The sequence below is a fragment of the Mustelus asterias genome, chromosome 8 (genome assembly GCF_964213995.1).
Source record: "Mustelus asterias chromosome 8, sMusAst1.hap1.1, whole genome shotgun sequence".
In the NCBI taxonomy this organism is placed as follows: domain Eukaryota; kingdom Metazoa; phylum Chordata; class Chondrichthyes; order Carcharhiniformes; family Triakidae; genus Mustelus; species Mustelus asterias.
Window position 1 is genome coordinate 114,990,762 of NC_135808.1, and position 20,881 is coordinate 115,011,642.

At 43.4% G+C, this 20,881-nt stretch overlaps 1 protein-coding gene across 3 annotated transcripts in view; it reads right to left on the reverse strand.

The window, feature by feature from the left end:
* The window catches only part of LOC144497465 (very long chain fatty acid elongase 1-like), a 71,273-nt gene that overhangs the window by 16,337 nt on the left and 34,055 nt on the right, over positions 1 to 20,881 (reverse strand). The window contains exons 1-2 of one of the 3 annotated variants that reach the window (XM_078218779.1): positions 18,476 to 18,903; positions 1,354 to 1,460 (exon numbers count right to left, since the gene is read on the reverse strand). The gene's annotated coding sequence lies outside the window, so the exon portion shown is untranslated. Of the gene's footprint in view, positions 1 to 1,353; positions 1,461 to 16,765; positions 16,834 to 18,475; positions 18,904 to 20,881 lie in introns of those variants that run through there. The other 2 variants (XM_078218781.1, XM_078218780.1) reach the window with 2 other exon arrangements.

Below are 20,881 nucleotides of genomic sequence, written 5' to 3' on the forward strand. Positions count from 1 at the left end.
GATATACCTGGAGGGTGGAAGATGGCAAGATGGCCAGGAAAGTTTTGCAATAGTTAACTTGAAGCAATGAAAGGCTAGGCAGGGATGGACATAACCAATATTATGGAGGTAAAAATGATGGAGAGGATATGGGATTGGAAACCTAGCTCAAGATCTGGAGGTAGAAACAGCATGGTTTAGCTACAGACATTGGTCAAAAAAAATGGTGGCTCGTGAAAGGTGGTTTTTAAAAGCCAACAGTGGCTGCAGAACTACCATTTGTTTGAAAAAAAAAATCAGGGTCACTAATATCCTGTTGTCCTTTGCAGTGGGTCTGGAGTACTGTGTAGGCAGTCCAACCAAGTGGTTAACTGCCCTCTGAAATGGCCTAGCAAGCCACTCATTTAGAGGGCACTTAAGGGTGGGAAAATGCTGACCTTGTCAGTGATGCCCACATCCCATAAAAAAACAGTTGCTGAGGGTGAAGGGGACAGCTGGTAGCAATGAAAGGATGGGTTTAATAATTGCATTTGGATGATCCTGGAATAGGACTGCTAAGTTCAATTGTGTCCAGTCAGATAGAGCAATGGCCAAAGCAGTCAGAGTCATAGAGCAATACAGTACAGAAACAGGCCTTTCGGCCCAACCTGTCCATGCTCAAATCTACAATATGTGGCCAGACCAGAATGGTACAAGTGCCTCCAGTAAATAAAAAGGAGGCAAGCATGTGATGGAGCAAAAATCAGAAGCTGTATCAAGGTTAGCAAAAATAGGCCAAATTTAAAATGCCATCGTAAGTGACGAGCGAGAGAGAGCAAATGAGAAGCCTCATCTGTGACAGAGGATTGGAAGAGAGTTTGCAGGAACAGCACCCATAACAGGCTAGACAGATAACATTACATAAACAAGCACTATCACAACAGAAGACAAGTTAGACTACCACTGCTGCCAGCAACCAACTCATTTGATGTTATTCTGCATTTAAACATCATCAGAAAATTGAGATGAGAAGATATCAGTGTAATAAAAGGGCCATGTGCACGCAGAACAAGCAAGCTCGAGTACATGTGAGCAAGTGTGGCTCACCTACATTCAGATTGCCACATAGGTGTTATTATTCACCAGGCCCCGATAGATATTTCCCTTAATGCAATAGAACCGGCAAATCCAAAAATAGAGATGCATTAGCTTAGAACCATATCTGGTAAAACAACCCAAAGCCAATCCCACAGCCTTATATCAATTTACTACAAAGAATTCCTGTTAAAGCAGATGGTAAATGTGATCCATGGTCACCTTGACTTCATTTACTTGAAGTAACAAATCAAACAGTTAAAGGAATATCAAGTCTATAGTTGACTAGTTTGTACTAACCTTTTTAAGTATCAGGTTGCGCCCACGGATTCAAACACCAAAAACAGAGCTGGGGACACAATTCAAAGGGTTGACAGCTGTCTCCTGACCAGTGGTTAGCTAGAAACCTGGAAAATAAAATGTTAAAAATCAGAACAGTGTGCTCGATTTCACTGTTGTGCTGTCGAGTATGAAAAAGGTTCAGTAATGCACATGTGGGACATTAAATTGATCTTGCACATTGATATTACCATCCATCTCATCTTTGGTTCCCCCCTACATTATGGATTATGACTAAATTGCCGGGGAGACATATTGCCAAAGCTTTTCATCTTAAACTTTAAACTTTGTCCTGAGTGTATTTATTAGTGTCACAAGTAGGCTTACATTAACACCACAAAGAAGTTACTGTGAAAATCTCCACGTCGCCACACTCCGGCGCCTGTTTGGGTACAGAGGGAGAATTTAGCATGGCCAATGCATCTAACCAACATGTCTTTTGGACTGTGGGAAAAACCAGAGCACACAGAGGAAACCCACACAGACACGGGGAAAATGTGCAGACTGCACACAGACAGTGACCCAAACCAAGAATTGAACCTGGGCCCCTGGTGCTGTGAGGCAGCAGTGCTAGCTGCTATGCCACTGTGCTGAATTTCAAACAATCATAATTTATACTACAGGTAAAAAGGTACTTGTTGACAAGTCCATTGGCATAGCGGTTAGCAGTGCAGTATCACAGTGTCAGGGACCTGGGTTCAATTTCAGCCTCGGGTGACTGTCTGGTTTGACGTTTACACGCTCTCCATATATTGGGAGTGGATTTCTTTGCACACTCCAAAAGATGAGGGTTAGGCCGATTGGCAGATAAATGCATGGGGTTACGGAGATAGGGCCTAGGTGGGATTGTTGTTGGTGCAGGCACGATGGGCCAAATGGCCTCTTTCTGCACCACAGGGATTCTATGAATCTATGAAGTGGACTCCATTTGGCTGAGCTGTTGCCATGGCAAAAGCATGGGAAAACTATAGGCTCCCCAAGCTCCCAGGTAATTCAAAAAGAGGTGCAAGGCTTGAACATATTCCTCTTGTTTGCAGAGTACGGGTCCGTTTTTTAATCTGTCACTTCTAACTAGTGTAAAATGAGTCACATGAGCTGGATGGATTTATCAAGGAGCTATTAGCACACACACAGGATTAATCAGCAAGTGTTGCTCAATTGCAGAATCACATCTACATTTTATTTTGGGTTTTGCAAGTGCGGTCTGTATTTTTAGATTGCAGATGACAAAAGTTAGCTGTGGCAGATAGCTAGGAAGGGGCTGCCGCCTGCAGGAAGATATCAATAGGCTGATCAGGTGGCCAGAAAAGTAGCAAATGGAATTTAACCCAGAGAAGACATGTGAAATGATGCATTTGGGAGAATCAAAGGCGAACACAATAAATGGGAGGAGCACACTAAAGTGGAGAAAGTGCATGTCCACATACCAATAGAACACCTACAAATGCATGAGGCCATTCAGCCCATTGAGTCCGCACTGACTCTTCAAAAGAGCATTTTACTAGACCTACATCTGTAACCCCGTGCATTTACCATGGCTAATCTACCTAACCTGCATATCTTTGGACTGTGGGGCAAAATCCACACAGACAGTCACCAAAGGCCAGAATTGAGCCCGGGTTCTTATACTATGAGGTAGCAATGCTAACCACTGTACTACCCAAATATCCTTGATATCATATCCCAAAAGGTAGCAGGACAAGTTGATAGGTGGTTACGGTGATATTGATTAAATCCTTTTTTTAAAAATTAGCCAAGGCATAGAATGAGACCATGGAGGTTATGCTGGAACTAGTTAGGCCACAACTTGAGTACTGCAGGCAGTTCTGGTCATCTCATTCCAGAAAGGATCTAAAAGCATTGGAGGAAGTACAGAGGAGATTTACAGGAATGTTGCCAGGATTGGAAAATTCAAGCTATAGGAGGAAAGATTGGATAGCTGAGGTTGTTCTTCACGAGGGGAGGAGACATTTGATGGAGATGTACAAAATTGTGAGGGGCTTGGAAAGAGTGGATGGGAAGGATCTATTTATTTAACGAGGCGGCATAGATTTAAAAGTGATTGGTAGAAAGATTAGAGGGGAGGTGAGGAAACAATTTTTCACTCGAGTGTCAGAAAGGGGGCAGAAAACCACATCTCATTTATAAAAGATGCCTGGATGTGCACCTGAAGTGCTGTAACTTGCAGGGCTATGTCAGAAAGTGGGGATAGGCTTGTTGGCTCATTTTCAGTCAGCACAGACATAATGGCTGTGTGGCCTCTTTCTGTGATGTTATCTATGATCTCATAAACAACTGAAGGAACACTGAGTCAAACAGCCAACCACTTGCATTTATAGCCTATAATCTGACATCATTGACACTGACATTTATACAGCATCTTGCTCAAACTTGGGGTATACAGAATATCTTTTTGAACCGACTGCAGCATCCCATTAGTGGAACATATGACTCACATTATTGGGAGCACATCAGACACCTCATGTGATGGAGCATACTCAAAGTGCAAGGAAATCCCTGCACACGGCTGGAGATTTAAAGGTCATACATTTCTCATATACGTATCACAAATATTCATAGGGTGGGTGGCGAGGGTTCATTTCATCAAAAACTGGTTTCTCGTGAAAACCGACAAAAACATTAGCGAGTGTTGGACCTAGATGGTGATCCCATAACGACACTAGCTTTGGGCACACATGCAGTCATTACAACTGAGCAAGTTCCAAATTTGAATAGATTCAGAAATGATGGTGCATCTATATTGCCGTGATATAGTGACAATGAAAATGTCAATGGCTTCCTTCAACAGCTTATAAACACAGGCAAGCCTTCTGCTAATTTGTGAAGGAATCACTGTACATGGAAAACTCCCAAAAACTGGCCTGTATTAACTCAACCAAAGTGTCAGTGGGCAAGCATTTTGGGACAGTGACCATAACTAAGTTCCTTATAGAAAGGGACAAGGATAGTCCAGAAACCAAGTGCCCGAATTGGGGGAAGGAAGGCAAATGTCAATATTAGACAGGCAAATGTAGACCCGGAGCAGCTATTTGCAGGTAATCCACATTTTGAAATTGGGAGTCTTTTAAAAGCGAAATAGAGTGTGTGTTCAGGCTGAACTCCATGAAGGGCATGGGTGGCAAGTCTAGGGAACCCTGGATGTCAAGGCATATCAATGGTTTGATAAAGAAATAGCATTTGGTAGGTATCTAGAGCATTAAAAAGGGGAGGCCTTTGAGTGTAGGGGTATGCGGTGCTAAGAAATTAGGAGGTCAAAGAGGGGCCATGAAATATCATTGACAGACAGATTAGAAAGGAAAATCCCAAGGCATTTTATATCTATATTAAGAGCAAGAGGATGGCCTGGGAAAGAACGGGAGCCATCAGAAACCAAAAAGGGGCAATCTGTGCACGAGTGGGCGAGATCCTAAAATGAATATTTTTCATCTGCATTGCAGCTGGGACAGTGGAGTTCTAGAGCATATTAAGATTAATAAGGAATATTTAAATCTTGGAAGTGCCAGACAAGTAGAGGATAGCTGATGTGGTACCTTTAAGGGCAGCAGGGATAAGCCAGGTAACTACAGGTCAGTGGTAGGGAAATTATTGGAAAAAATTCTAAGAGACAGGATTAATCAACAACACCTGGAAAGTTAGGATTTGATCAGGGTTAGTCAGCATGGATCTGTTGGCAGGAATCCTGTAAACTAATTTGAGTTTTTTGAAAAGGTATATTGATGGAAGGCAGCACAGTTTGTGTGTTTTACATGGACTTCAGTAAGGCCTTTGGCAAGGTCCAACATGGAAGGCTAGTCCAAAAAGGTTAGAGTCTATGGGATCCAAGGCAAGTTGGCAAATTTGCTTGTAAAGGGTGATGGTGGAGAGCAGCTTTTTTGTGATTTGAAGCCTGTGATCAGCAGTGTACCAGAGATTGGTGCGGAGACTCCTGCTTTCATTACTTCTACATTCACAAAGTTGTTAATTGGTTAATTTTCAGATGATATGAAAATTGGTGTTGTTGATAGGGAGGAGGATAGCCTAGGTTACAGACTGTTAGGCAGATGAAATTTAACCCTGATAAGTATGAGGGGTCAAATAGATAGGATATGCACAAATAAATGATAGGTCTCTGGGGAGTATCGATGATTAAAGGGACCTTGGTGTACAAGTCCACAGATCCTGAAGGTGGCAGCATGGGCAGATAGGGTGGTGAAGGAGGCATACAGAATGCTTGCCTTCATTAACCAGGACAGAGAATGTTGTAGCAGTATGATTTGGGCAGTTCCACATCTGATCATTGACACCCAACCTGTGAATTGCATCTAATCAACATTTTTTGGGGAGTCTTGCAAGAGCAGGCTGGGGTGGGGTTACAAGTTACATACACTGATTGGCCTCATTAAAAATCTTGTAATTGGGGGCCTCATCATTAGCTTATCTTGCAAGTTTGACACAGAAACAGAGCACATTAGAACTATCCTATGGGACAATGGTTTGCCATGCATCACACAAACTCAAAATGAGCCAAGGCCACCACTTCAGACCTAAAGTAGTGAGCAGCTTACCTCAACATTAGTATCTCAAAAAACAAGCTGTTTCCTGCTGCTACTATGCAATGGCTACATGAATGGCATTTACTAACTGGATATGGCCTTCAAAACATTGGGGCCACAAATGGGAGTAGTGAGTGCAGTTCTGATTGCCACACTATCAGAAGGATGTGATTGCACGAGAGGGTGCAAAATCATTAGGACGCTGCCTGGGATGGAAAGCTTCAGCTATGAGGAGAGACTGGTTAGCTGGGTTTGTTTCTCCTGGAGCAAAGGCGGCTAAGGGAAGATCTGATAGAGGTATACAAAATTGAGGGGGTAATCGTAAGAGTCTTTTCCAAGATCAGAAGGCATAGATTTAAGGCGAGTAGCAAGTGGTTTAGAGGGGATTGGATGAAAAACCTTTCACCGGGGGTGGTGGAAATAGGAAACGTGCTGCCCAAGAGTGTGGAGGAGACAGGTACTCTCAACATTTAAGCATCATCTGGTGAACACTTCCTTGTCAAGGCATAGTAAGCTATGGTCCAACTGCTGGTAAATAGGATTAGCAAAGATTGGTATTCAATGGTTGGCATAGAAATGTTGGACTAAAGGGCCTGTTGTTTCAGTGCTGTACGACTAATTAGTCAGGTCATGCTGCACAGAACCACTTAGATAAATTAGGGCCTATAATGAAACATCACTTCACTAGTCAATACCCACATTGGAATTCTTGGCTCCCTACACTGATTGGCCTCATCAAAAATCTTGTAATTGGGGCCCTAGTCATTAGCTCATCTTGCAAGTTTGACACAGAAGCAGAACACATTAGAACTATCCTGTGGGACAACGGTTTGCCTCATACAAACTCAAAATGAGCCAAGGCCACCTGAAGAGTGTCCAGCCTACATCAACATTAGTATGTCAAAAAGCAAGCCGTTTCCTGCTGCTACTACTATGCAATGGCTACATGAATGGCATTTACTAACTGGATGCGGCCTTCAGTCCAAAAGGACATTCTGCGACCACACAATAGAACAACAGTGCCAGTATAATGATAGCCTCACAGGCCAAACGTTTCAATGCATGTTCCTTTGGTCACTTGTAATTCCACAGCCAGCCTGCTCTCAACACCCAAAACAAATATATTGATTAGATGCAATTGACAGGTTAGGTATCAATTACCAGATGTGGAACTGCCCAAATCGTACTGCAGGACATTTGGATCTATTATCTGCTCCTGAAATGTTCCACTTTCCAGCCATGTGGAAATGGAGCTACTGTTACATACAAAGCCAAGAGTCAGAGTTAGGAGGAAAGACTGGAGCTTAAAAACCCTGCAGACTTGAGTGGTATGACAAACCTCGGGTGGATGGAGCTATTACAAGGGGCACAACTATAGGGTTCGTGGTGGGAGATATAGGAAGGATATCAGAGGTAGGTTCTTTACGCAGAGTGGTTGGGGTGTGGAATGGACTGCCTGCAGTGATAGTGGAGTCAGACACTTCAGGAACATTTAAGCGGTTATTGGATAGGCACATGGAGCACACCAGGATGATAGGGAGTCGGATAGCTTGATCTTGGTTTCAGATAAAGCTCAGCACAACATCGTGGGCCGAAGGGCCTGTTCTGTGCTGTACTGCTCTATGTTCTATGTTCTAAAGGTTAACAGTAAAAACATTTTTTAAATCATTCGTGGGGCATGGTTGTTTCTGGCTGGCCAGCGTTTATTGCCCATCCCTAGTTGCCCTTGGAGTACAGTTGAGAGTCAACCATATTGCTGTGGCTCTGGAGTCACATGTAGGCCAGACCAGGTAAGGATGGCCGATTTCCTTTCCTAAAATGGCATTAGTGAGCTAGATGGGTTTTTCTGACAATGGTTTCATGGTCATCAGTAGATTCTTAGTTAGATTTTTTTTTATTGAATTCAAATTCTACAGATCCTACAAAGCAAAATACTGCAAGTTGCTGGAAATAATTTTAAAAATGCTGGAAAAAGCATCTGTGGAGAAGGTAAACTGTCAAACCCACAAATAAGTAACTTGGTGATTCTTCATACAGCAAGCAGGAAATCTTGGATTCATTTAAAATAAGTTTTTTTTATTTATCAGCATCCCAAGTAGGCTTACATTAACACTGCAGTGAAGTTACTGTGAAATATGCCCCAGTCGCCACACTCTGGCACCTGTCCAGGTACATGGAGAGAGAATTTAGCATGGCCAATGCACCTAACCAGCACATCTTTTGGACTGTGGGAGGAAACCGGAACACCCGGAGAAACCCACACAGACCCAGGGAGAATATGCAAACTCTGCACAGGCAGTGACCCAAGCCAGGAATCAAACACAGGTCCCTGGTGCTGTGAGCCAGCAGTGCTAGCCACTGTGCAGATGTAACAAGGAAGAAGGAACAAAAAAAGGGAAGAGTTTTATTCTGAAACGGATAAATTAAGATGGCCCACAAGGCCAATCTCATGATCAATTTCATATCCAATCTGCAAATACAAGCATTACTCAATCACAACTCTACTGGAATCCACAAAACCAAATTCATGGGGAGATTGTGCACAAGTGACCATTTTCACCCCATGACACTATTTGTACTCCTATTGAAAATTAGATCTTCAGATGCAAACTGGGAGGGGAAAAGAGTTTGGAAACTCGCAAAGCAGTTTACTGCCCATTTCCAGGAACCAATAAATGGTCTTCAGCTTACAAGATGCAAAAAAAAATGCAGTTGCAATGCAAAGGCGGTGTTCTGTAGAGAGAAAGCACAGGTTCAGGAGCTCCAGATTAAATAGTGTGCGCATCAAACAGGAACATAGTCAAGCAAAACCACGTGGGGAGGATCTGTATCATTTACATGCCACTTGAGTTCAAAAATGAAAAAAAGTGTCATGCTCCTCATTTCCAATAAGCTAGGAAGTTTAAATACTGAAACAAACCCCTAGCTGTAAATTACAATCAACATTGAGACTAAATGTGTCCTAAGTCCAATTCTTGGCCCTTACCTAATTACTGACCTCAAGAGGCACTGCTGAACTGATGATACAATTTACATTACTAGGAGAGGCTAACCCTACCCTGGTGCCTGGCAGCTATCCAGCGAGGTGTGCTGAAAACACGTGTGGATAGGGCCAAATTTGGCAGTCAGATTTGGGAGTACAAGAAATTTGCAAACTAGGACACACTCCGCAGTCAGATAGATAGTTTGCTGGCATGCTGGAAATTTGACACACTTTACATTCTCCACAGTTGGATTGCTTGCCAATAACCCACAGACTCACATCATGAATGGTCAGAGTAACAAAGTGCTGCTGGAACCTGTGCAACGTGGAGAGAGAGAGAAAGAAAGATGTGGTGATAGTGGTGAAGGAAACTACTTGCAGCCAGGAGCTCCCCACACAAGTAGCACTTAGATGAGATACTTTGGAAGAGAGCCACAGCAATACCAAGAGCAGGTTAAAAAAAGTCAAGCAGCTGCCATCAACTTTGTTGGGGATACCACATAGAAAAAAGATAGATCTCTTCAAAAAAAAGATACACATTGCAAGACCACAAGAGAAATCTACAGCATGTCAGAATGAGAGAGAGAAACAGGAAGAGGATGAGTCAAGAGGGAACAAAAATGTAATACTGCTTGAAAGTTTTGGCTGTAAATCAATAGGGTGAGAGAGGTTGAACAGAGTTCCACACTAGCTGGTTAAAGTTCAAACCAGGACTGACTTTCCTTCACACTATTTGCTTGCAAATCTGTTAAGCGTTTGTGACCAATTCCACAAGAGAGTTCCATCCATCCGGATCCAACTCCGAGGGATTTTTAAAAATTGGAACAGTGACATGCGTGTTAAAACCACCCTGCTCCTCAAATTACACAATTTAACCAAATCAGAGCTCAGTGCAAAAAGGCTAACATGAAGGGCGTGAGCAAGCTTTGTCTGGGAATTAAAGCTAAACAGAGTTTACTTTCAAATAAAAAGGAAGCAGTACAATGTCATTACAAATATACCATTGCTAGGATACGGTTCCCAAAACCCTAGTAACAAACGGATTACAAACAACTTACCCAAGTCATGTTTGTCCAAAAGAAGGCAAGTTCAATTAATGTACTAATTGACAGAAACATCTGATTTTACAAGTCTATATCCATGTGGCATTTAATTCATACCACATTTTCTTTCCTCACTAAGAAAGAGTGGTTCAGCAACATCAAACCTGCTCTTGTATTTATTAGCCCTCCTTCAAATCACAGAAAACCCAACAAGAGCCTAGAATATACAGACCCTGACCTCAGGAATGAGTGACTGATCCAGTTTGAGGAGTGGGTGAAAAAGGTATTAATTGTTAATTTGCACTTCACTCATGCTTTCACTTTTCCCAAGCAAGTAGAATAGGGTGAAGACCGAAAACAAAAAAAAAGGGACCCTGCCAATAATACTCTAGCTTACCATTACCAGAAGCACAAAATTAACCTGGAAACACACTGCCTTCCTGCAGTCCCCAGTTTGTACTCCACAAAAGCAATTAGCATATTTACAAGAACTAAAAACCACATGGCTAACAAAGTTAGAAATATCGATGTGGAAGTGGCCATTAGCAGAGCAAGATACGAATACCAGAGCAGACAGAGGCCTCATTTTATGCCATTTGCTGTTTCTCACTGGAATAAATTCTAGTCAAAAAGATTGTACAGGGAACAAGCTACAATCTTCAGCCATCCTCACTCAAACACCATTCACGACAAAACATTTGTTCTACAAACACTAGGGAGTATGAAAACAAAGCTAGAACAGCCTGGGAAGAGGTGATTTACACACCACAACATCATTTACACAGTTACAACAGGAGAAAAAAAAAAGGCAATTTTATTCCCAGTTCAGATCAAAATCATCTATTAAATATTACAAATGGTAGTGAATGAAAAGGCAGGGAAATAAAATTAATTGCAGCTTCTGGCTGTTAGGTATGCCATCGACCTGACATTTCGAGCAAACCCATGCAAAGTCCGCTGTTTTTAAAGCTGACCCTGCCTGCAAACGGGCCAGAGCAGTGATCAATTTATCAGTTTTTCCTAAATACACATTTGTGGGCCTTTACAACAAGGCGCTTCTTGGAGCGGGAGCACCATGGAAGCAATGGGTCTATTGCTTAAAAAAAAACAAATAGTAACAAATCAAAGGTTCCCCAGCCCTCCTTTGAGTTGGTTGATGTCTACTAGAGAGAGAGAGAAAGATTATACAATGTGTTTTGTTCCATCCGGGAGTTAGAAATCTCTGGGGTTTCTCCCAGAGGACGGAGCCTCACTTCACTGAAGCACAGCATTCAGAGATGGGTGTGGATGTTAGTAAATTAAATTAGGTTTGTTTTCCTTTTTCTTTCGTTACTATTGTGGGCAAATATCACAAGAATCACATGATCAGTGCCATGTGATCAACTGCTACATGATCAAATCTCCAGGAATGTCAAAATGGAGTTGGCATCAGGCTTACTCAGATATGGAGGACTAGGCACTGATTAAACAAAATGCTGAAGTGATCAAACCATTTCAACAATTAATAAAACTGAATTAGTTTACCAAGCAAATGCTCCCCAATTGCACTGTTTAAAGGAATATTTTATATTTGGAAACAGGCAACAGAAAATTCAGTTCACAAAACACGTGCAGTTGGGTACAATTTGTGGCTGATCACAAAATTAAAATCTTAGCAATACAAGTAATGCTCAACAGGCATAGGTTAGCTTGCTATAAGAACATATTAGTAGACAAATTAGAATGCAAAATAAGGCTCAAAGCACCGAGTATCATAAAATGGCTACCACCTACCAGCATGTCACCAAGTTGGATTTTTTTTTTGGCAGGGCTCATTTTAGCTGCAATTGCTGAATAATAACTTCAAGAATAATTTGAACATCAGCGGTTAAATGATGTTGGGAAATCCATTGATGATGCAGAGATCACAAGCACCACAACTGCACAAATACCCGGTAGTCTACTTAAGACATGGACTGGGAACACAGTCCCAGGGAGACGATGGCCTGGTGGCATTATCGCTAGACTATTAATCCAGAAACCCAGGAATGGTAGGCCTGACATACGATGAACGTCTGAGGATCGTGGGATTATATTCATTGGAGTTTAGGAGGTTGAGGGGAGATCTAATAGAAACTTACAAGATAATGAACGGCTTAGATAGGATGGACGTAGGGAAGTTGTTTCCATTAGCAGGGGAGACTAGGACGCGGGGGCACAGCCTTAGAATAAAAGGGAGTCACTTTAGAACAGAGATGAGGAGACATTTCTTCAGCCAGAGAGTGGTAGGTCTGTGGAATTCATTGCCACAGAGGGCTGTGGAGGCCGAGACGTTGAGCGTCTTCAAGACAGAAATTGATAAATTCTTGATTTCGAGGAATTAAGGGCTATGGGGAGAGAGCGGGTAAATGGAGTTGAAATCAACCATGATTGAATGGTGGAGTGGACTCGATGGGCCGAATGGCCTTACTTCCGCTCCTATGTCTTATGGTCTAATGTTCTGGGGACTTGGGTTCGAATCCCACTGTGGCAGGTGGTGGAATTTGAATTCAATAAAAAAAACAAAAATCTGGAATTAAGAATTTACTGATGGCCATGAAACCATTGTCGATTGTCAGAAAAACCCATCTGGTTCACTAATGTCCTTTAGGGAAGGAAATTGGCCATCCTTACCTGGTCTGGCCTACATGTGACTCCAGAGCCACAGCAGTGGTTGACTCAACTGCCCTCGGGCAACTAGGGATGGGCAATAAATGCTGATGTGGAGATGCCGGCGTTGGACTGGGGTAAACACAGTAAGAAGTTTAACAACACCAGGTTAAAGTCCAACAGGTTTATTTGGTAGCAAAAGCCACACAAGCTTTCGGAGCTGCAAGCCCCTTCTTCAGGTGAGTGGGAATTCTGTTCACAAACAGAGCTTATAAAGACACAGACTCAATTTACATGAATAATGGTTGGAATGCGAATACTTACAACTAATCAAGTCTTTAAGAAACAAATCAATGTGAGTGGAGAGAGTATCAAGACAGGCTAAAAAGATGTGCATTGTCTCCAGACAAGACAGCCAGTGAAACTCTGTGGGGGTTACAGATAGTGTGACATGAACCCAATATCCCGGTTGAGGCCGTCCTCGTGGAGACAATACACATCTTTTTAGCCTGTCTTGATGCTCTCTCCACTCACATTGATTTGTTTCTTAAAGACTTGATTAGTTGTAAGTATTCGCATTCCAACCATTATTCATGTAAATTGAGTCTGTGTCTTTATATGCTCTGTTTGTGAACAGAATTCCCACTCACCTGAAGAAGGGGCTTGCAGCTCCGAAAGCTTGTGTGGCTTTTGCTACCAAATAAACCTGTTGGAATTTAACTTGGTGTTGTTAAACTTCTTACAATAAATGCTGGCCAGCCAGTGATGGCCCATGTCCCACGAGTGAATTTAAAAAGTCCACAAGCATGACAGTGCGAGTCTGTCACTTGCCATTTTAATTCCCTATCCCGCTCCAACCTTAGACAGGATCCCAACAAAGCTCAAGGAACTTCTGCACTAACTGCTAGATCGGACATCAGGTGTAGGCAATGACGCTGCTGCTCAAATCCATCTCGTTTTTTGTCCCATCACCTTTTGCCTTCAACCCAATCCAGACCTGACCTTTCCTCCCCCTTTTCTGCCTTGTTACTTAACATCTTTTAGCATCTCAGTTTTAGAAGTTGAATTTTTTTTAAATAGGCCATTAGGCTCTTCGAGCTTGCTCTGCCAACTTGCATGTTTCCCCATATCCTTTTAAAAATCTAGAAATCAATTTCCTCCTTAAATACATTCGGTGATTTGGTCTCCATAGCCTTCTGTGGTAGAGAATCCCATAGCCTCACCATCCTCAGTCCTAAATGGCCTACTCTGTATCCTGAGACTGTGACCCCTTATTCGAGATCCCCCAGCCACAGGAAACAGTATCCCCGCATCCAGTCAAATTCCAGTGAATACAGGCCCAGTCGACCCAATCTCTCTTCATCCCGAGATTGCAGGATGTTGTGTGAACTGTCACTGCACTCCCTCCATATATATCCTCTGACACGAGACCAAAACTGCACACAATGCTCCAGCTGTGGTCTCACCAAGGCCCTGTACAGCTGTAGCAAGAAGTCCTGGCTTGTGTAAAGTCTTCTTGCAACGAAGGCTAAAATATCTGCCTTCCTCACTGCTTGCTTTCAGTGACTGGTGTACTAGGACACCAAAGGTCCCTTTGTACATCAACATTTCCCAATCTAATTATTTAAATAAGACTCTGCCATTCTCCATCCAAAGTGGATGACTTCACATTTATCCATGTAATACTGCAACAGCCATTCGCCCACCTTTCCGATCAAAGGTGTGTCTCATCAGCAAACTTGGAAATACTACTTTTGGTTCCCTCATCCAAATCATTGATATATATTGTGAATAGCTGCCCCCAAACACAGTCACTGCCTGTCACTTTGAAAAGACCCATTTATTCCTATTGTCTGTTTGCTGTCTGCTAACCAATTCTCAATCTATGCAATTATATTAATTATCCCAATCCCTCCCCCCCTCCCCTCAGTATTTCCAGCATTTTTTGCTATTGGCTCGAGAGATTGCAAAGTATACGAACGGTCACCTCACAAGACAGTGATCTGCACCAATTGATTAGTTTTAAGCGTGGGCTGAGGTGGTGCACCATTTACTGGCCAATTAATCTTTTGATTGCTGCTCCTCTCTTCCTGTGGCCTTCCAAACCAGAGCCAGAGATCATGGTCTTCAGCAGCTTCACAGCTCAGTGTCCTTGTAGCAGACAAGGACATGGTAATGCGTATGGTCATTATCCATCTGATCTGGCTGAGCCAGCACAGACGTTAGTCATTAACCTGTGTGCTGATGGACTTAGCAGGCTCCAGGACCGGAGCTGATGACCTTGCCCAAGATGGATATTGGAGACTACAAGAGCAGAAATGGTTCAGTCCTCTCTCTTGCCAGGTTATGCTGTCCCAGTCCCTGTCCCAGTGTATCAAGCATGCAGACTTGATGAAGACCAGTCAGGCTGTTCTTGTTCCACAGTTTTACTGAGTGCGTACTCACTCAATCTTAAAGTCATACATTCAGCAATCCAAAGTTCACCTTGCTTTCTCTTTCAGCCATTGCAGTGCCTCAGCTACACTAACAGCTTTAGCAACAACTTTGGTTCCACGCAGATCTGGATTTGGAAGCAGGACAGTAGGCAGCTAAGTCAAGTCCCACAAGCCTCTCCAGTCTGGGAATGTCTTTCCACAGGAAAGATGTTCACCTTCATGACATCCCCAGGATTTCCCCACCACCATCCCCAACCCTTACATCACATCAGGTGTCCAAAACAAAACATTCCCATCCTGAAAGCAAGCAAGCATTATGACAAGCTCCTGGTGAACACAAGTGTCAATGCTCAGTATCCTGAGATATCAGAAATTAGATCTCCTCAGCTTAATGTCCTCCATCCATCCTGACTTATGCAATACTTCAAAAGGAGAAATCTGATCATGCGCTCTCAATTGCAGTGTACAAAACCCCAGCATTAGACTGCAATGTGACTAAATATACAGGAATAAAGCATGGGGAGTCACACCTCGAGTAAAAGTTGGAGCCACTAGTATTGACACTCCAAGTTACCTCTGGATCACAATTGCTGAAGAGCCACAAAATTGAAAATGCTATCCATCCCCTCCTCACCTCCAACCCATTAAACAAAATTGACATGAAAGCAAATTCCCAATTGGCAGTAATTTTGTCTGTTTTGGGGGGAGGGGGTGCTATGGTCAGCAGTGTGGCACAGCGGTTAGCGCTGCTGCCTCATGGCGCCAGGGACTTGGTTCAGGTTCCAGGCTCAAGTGACTGTGTGGGGAGTTTGCACGTTCTCCATGTGTCTGCGCGGATTTCCTCTGGGTGCTCCAGTTTCCTCGCTCACTCCAAAAGATCTGCGGGTTAGGTTGATTGGCCGTGCTAAACTGACCCTTGGTGTCAGGGGGGAGTAACAGGGTAAATATGTGGAATTACGGGGATGGGGCCTGTGTGGGATTGCTGTCAGTGCAGGTTCGATGGGCTGAGTGGCCTCTTTCTGCACTGTAGGGAGGCCATGTTGCAGTTAACGAAAATCGCAGATATTACTGAAAAGCATTTTTGGCTGTTTTGGAGGCTGTGGCAGAGCAATTATGAAGAAACGGATTAGATTACATTCACTTGGAAAACCACATTGCTGCAATCCTTTGTCCCATTCCACACCCACCCATTTAAAAAAAGGTCGTGAGAAGAAGTGACCACATGTGCCCTTCTGTAGTCATTCCGAGAGCACACTTCACCCTGTGGTAAGGCCCACGACACAGTTAAGCACTTACGAAGGAACCGCTGGCCCAGCACTGGCTTCACAACCGAAGGTTAAACATAAATCTTTCCGGCAGATCCCGACCTCACCAGTCAGAAGGCCTCACCAGATCACAAAGCACAATATTCCTCCCAGAGGCTTCCTTTAACCCATACTCTGGCTGGATCCAGCCTGAAGATCAAATCGCACACCTTCTCAAAGCTATGGATGCTCATTTTAAGTTAAATGAATAGTCAAACAAGTGATTTAAAGTGGATCACGAGGATAGAATTACAGGTAAGCTCCCAACCTTCCTACGATCACATTTGGCAGAGGTGGAATGGCACACACCTGCTTGTTACTGAACACGGCAAGACAACAACAGAAACAAACACACGACTAAGAACCAATTTGTGGCAACAGTGGACACATTATGGTCACTAAACACAGATTATAGATGGACACAAACCTATCCAGCATCATCCAGCAACTTGGGGCCCAGGTGTAGACAGACTGTCGATCTCGCAGTTTGTCACTAGGGGCCAGCCTCCACACACCTCCAAAGTGAGGAATGTCCAAAATGTGGAAAAACAGGTTTGGGCTGATCCGTAACACCCTCCACCCACAGTAACTGCGACAGCTCAATACAGGTGCACTACTCCACCTCCTTGTAATTTAAACTGAGTAACCTAGGCATTATTTGAAACCTTGGCAGTCAGCCCACTCTTTGCACATACACATGCTGCACCTCGCTTAACCAATCCTCCTACAGCAAAAATCAATAGAAAGCGTCCTTCATCCAACTAGTACCTTTCCTGTGCAAAGGTTATCTGTAAGAGGCCCACCATATTCTGGAGTTTGAAGCGCATCAGTGAATGCATGTTAGACAGGCCCACCCTGATATCCAAGGTGAAACTCCCAGTCTACACGTACCTGCCCCAGCTGGGGCAGCGAGTGCCACAATTAGTCTTGGTTTGCTGTCTTAACTTACATCTGAAGTCGAAGGGACCCTGGTTCGATTTCAACCTTGGGTGATTCTGCGAACTTGTCTGCATGGGTTTCCTCCCACAGTCCCAAGATGTGTAGGTTAGGGGGATTAACGGTAAAATACATGGGGTTACAGGGATAAGGCCGGGGTCGGAGCACACACGATGGGCCAAAATGACCGTCTTTAGCACCGCAGAAATTCTATGACCAAGTTCATGCAAGGACAGAAAAATTGGACACGGGGGATGTGGAGATAAAACTTGTCACACTGACTTGTAAACTTTCTGCCTCGTGCAACAACCAAACAGAGCTGGGTGTACTACTTGAATCCGTAGCACTTGTGACTAGAAATCAAAAGTTGGTTCAAATCCCCACTCCAGAGCTAGGCAATGTATTGCTTCACACTTAGGGAGGGCTGTCCTTTCAGATGAGACGTTAAAACATCAGGATGGCACAGAAAAAAAAAAGTCCGATGGCACTATTTCAAAGAGTAATGCTTTCTCAGTCTCTGGCCAAATATTTAGCCCTCAACCAACATCAGGGAAAATAATTCTGGTCATCACATTGCTATTTGTGGGAGCTTGCTGTACACAAATTGGCTGACATCCACGTTACAATTATGGCTAAAACTTCCAAAGTGTTGCACAGCCAATTAAGCACGCTTGGACTCCGAGATCCATAGACCCGGGGGGGGGGGGGGGGGGGTTTCCCCCCACAGGAAACCATACCAATAGAAAAATGAGGTTCTGATATCTGCCCAATGTGAAAGAAAGAGTCAGCAAATTAAAATGAAATAAAACACAGCTAGAAATTCCCGGTCCTTGAGCAGAACAAAGTTATTCAGATTAATAACTTTCTAAATCGAAGATCTGTCTGGAGATCCCAATGTTATTATTTTTTTTTTTACAAATCCGGCACAAAACCAAAAGCAGCTCAGCAGTAATATCCGTACTGTAGTTATAACCACCCATTTAGAGAAACTTAAACTGCTCCCTCCACTGCGAGGCTGCTCCATTGCAGTCAGTTCCTGTTTTTAAAAGCAACAAGACTTCCCTTGCCCGTACTCTGTAGCTCCCAGCGTAAAGCCTGGTGTTTGCCCCCATACCGACCCCTGCAGCCTTACAGTCAGTCAATTAGTTCCTGAAAGTCAAGGGCAAGGAGGGAGGAGGAGGAGGAGGAGAGCAGCTCTCACCTGATTTCAGAAGTCCTCTGGTGGGTCTTACCGACCCCCTTGATGTCCCTGACCACCTGTCAGAGACAGCAAGTGGGGAGGGAGAAAAGAAAAAAAAAGAAAAAAAAAAGAGATCGAGAGCCTGGTACAACTCAGTGCCAAAGGCCCACCCCTGCATGAATCATCCATTCAGTGGCAAATTTCTTAAACAAACAGTCCCAGTTAGTGTGTGGGCCCCACCCCATTCCGCTCTGCACAAATCCACTTTCGCATAAACAATCCATCCTCCCCTCTGAAGACAGTCACAGTTAACCGCCGAGGTGCCAACAATAAGCGCAGCCGCTCAGCTCAGAGGAATTAACCCCTGGAACTCCCTGTACCCTTTCACCCATTAAAAAAAAAATCAGCACACAGTAATCAGCTTCAGTCCGCAGTCCCTTTTATATTACAACACTGCTGCATGTAGCAGCAGTGCTATAAATAGGAAGAGACATCACTGCTGCCAGAGGTGCCCTGAACTACAAGTCAGTTTCTCCCCCCACCCCCCAAAACTAAACAATGCCCCCGCTGCCAAGTCTGAAAAGTTGGCATCTACAAGTGGCATGCATGTACATACCAATGAAGTGACATTCCTACTAGCTGGCATGCATCTTCCTTCTCCAGCGACCAAAAGCAGCCCACAAATGAAACCACCTTCAAAAGCATACAGATATTTGCCAAATACAGTAGCCCGGTGCCAATCTGTAGAATCTATCCTATTGTATAATTGGAACCAACTTCATAGCGCAGAAAACCTGAATATTCACCAACTCAGCATTCTCCCCTCTGGATGTTTGGGAAAAAGTAAATACACAGTGCCATTGGTACAAGTCAACTTCATTTCATCAAGGGAACCTTGCTTTTAACTTGGACTCTCATTAATTCTTGGTTTACAGCTGGCCAGGACATCAGACCTAGCTGTCAGGACCAGGTGAGAAAGGGGTTGTACTGACCCCCAACCACAGCAGTTGGCCCTCAAAAGGTTTACTTTTTAAACATGAGAATATGCCCTTTTCAAATCAGTATTTAATTATTTTAAAACTGTCAGCAATAAGGGGCCAAACAAGGTTCTTCTCTGGAGTCAAGGAAAGAGCAAATTTATTAACCGCTCAAACCAGGGGGAAAAAAAAAAACAAGCAGTTGGCCCTCATGCAATAATTAGGGTCCACACGCATGCAGGTCTCTCAAAAGTAAGGGGATTTTTGAGTCCAATAAGTAAAATAATGTACAGTCAAGTATCTTTTGAGGTGTAGATTTTTAGCTACATACGAACATACAAATTAGGAGCACTCTGACCTTTGAGTCTGCTCAGTCATTCAAAAAGAACATGGCTGATCAGATTGCATAACCGCAACCTTCACATTCCACCTAGTCCCATAAACTTTCACCTCTTGGTTATCTAGAATCTACCTCCGCCTTAAAAAAAATTCAAAGACTCCACTTCCACCACCTTTTGAGGAATTCCAGAAACTCTCACCATTCTCCCCATCAGTGACTTATTTTAAATAGGAATACAGTGAAGGCTACTTCCAGATTCTCATCCAAGTAAAAACATCCTCTCCATAGGCAACCTGTCAAGGTCCCTCAAAAGATTTGAAGTTGGTTCTTACTTTAACTCTTTCAGATACAAGCTTGGCATGTCCAACCTTTCAAGACAAATCTGCACATTCCAAGAATTAGCTGCTTCCCACTCATTTACATCCTTCTTTAATAATGAGAGACCAATGTTTTACACAAATTCCGGAGGTGGTCCACCAATGGTTCTAACCATGACTTAGATGAAGGGCCCAAGGTATTTATAAAAATTGTAAAAAAGGGAGTCTTCAGCACTGATCCTTGTGTCATGCCATTGCTACCAATTAGAAAATTGATCCACTTGTGCCTACTGTTTCTGATAGCCAATCTTCCATGCCAATGTTACCCCCTAACCCCACGTTGCAGCTGATATGGGTTAGCTGGATCTGAGATACAGATGTTGTAATTGTCGTGGTTCACATTTCTGGCAGAGTTGGTTTCTCCAATTGAAGGGTGCAACCTCTGCTGAACATTGCAACGTGTTACTTGCAATCTCTTTAGTCGCTGGCAATCTTGCCTGGAAATACTTCCCCCAGTGTGTTTCTCGGAGGAGTTTTGGGTAAGTATCAGTGGAAACCACAGTTTCAATACCCAGTATTTGCAATCAATAGGAAATGTTGGCGATTCGTTGATTATGACCTTCCATTTCAGAATGTGGTCTTCGAGCAGTTTGCTCCCAAGTTCAAATTGCAATAGCTACACAATACCATCCATTAATGGCAGCACATCAAGCATCAGACCTTAGCCTCCTATAGCAAAACCACACCCCTCACACAAGACAAGTTTATTCATTTTGTTACTAATGGAAAATGA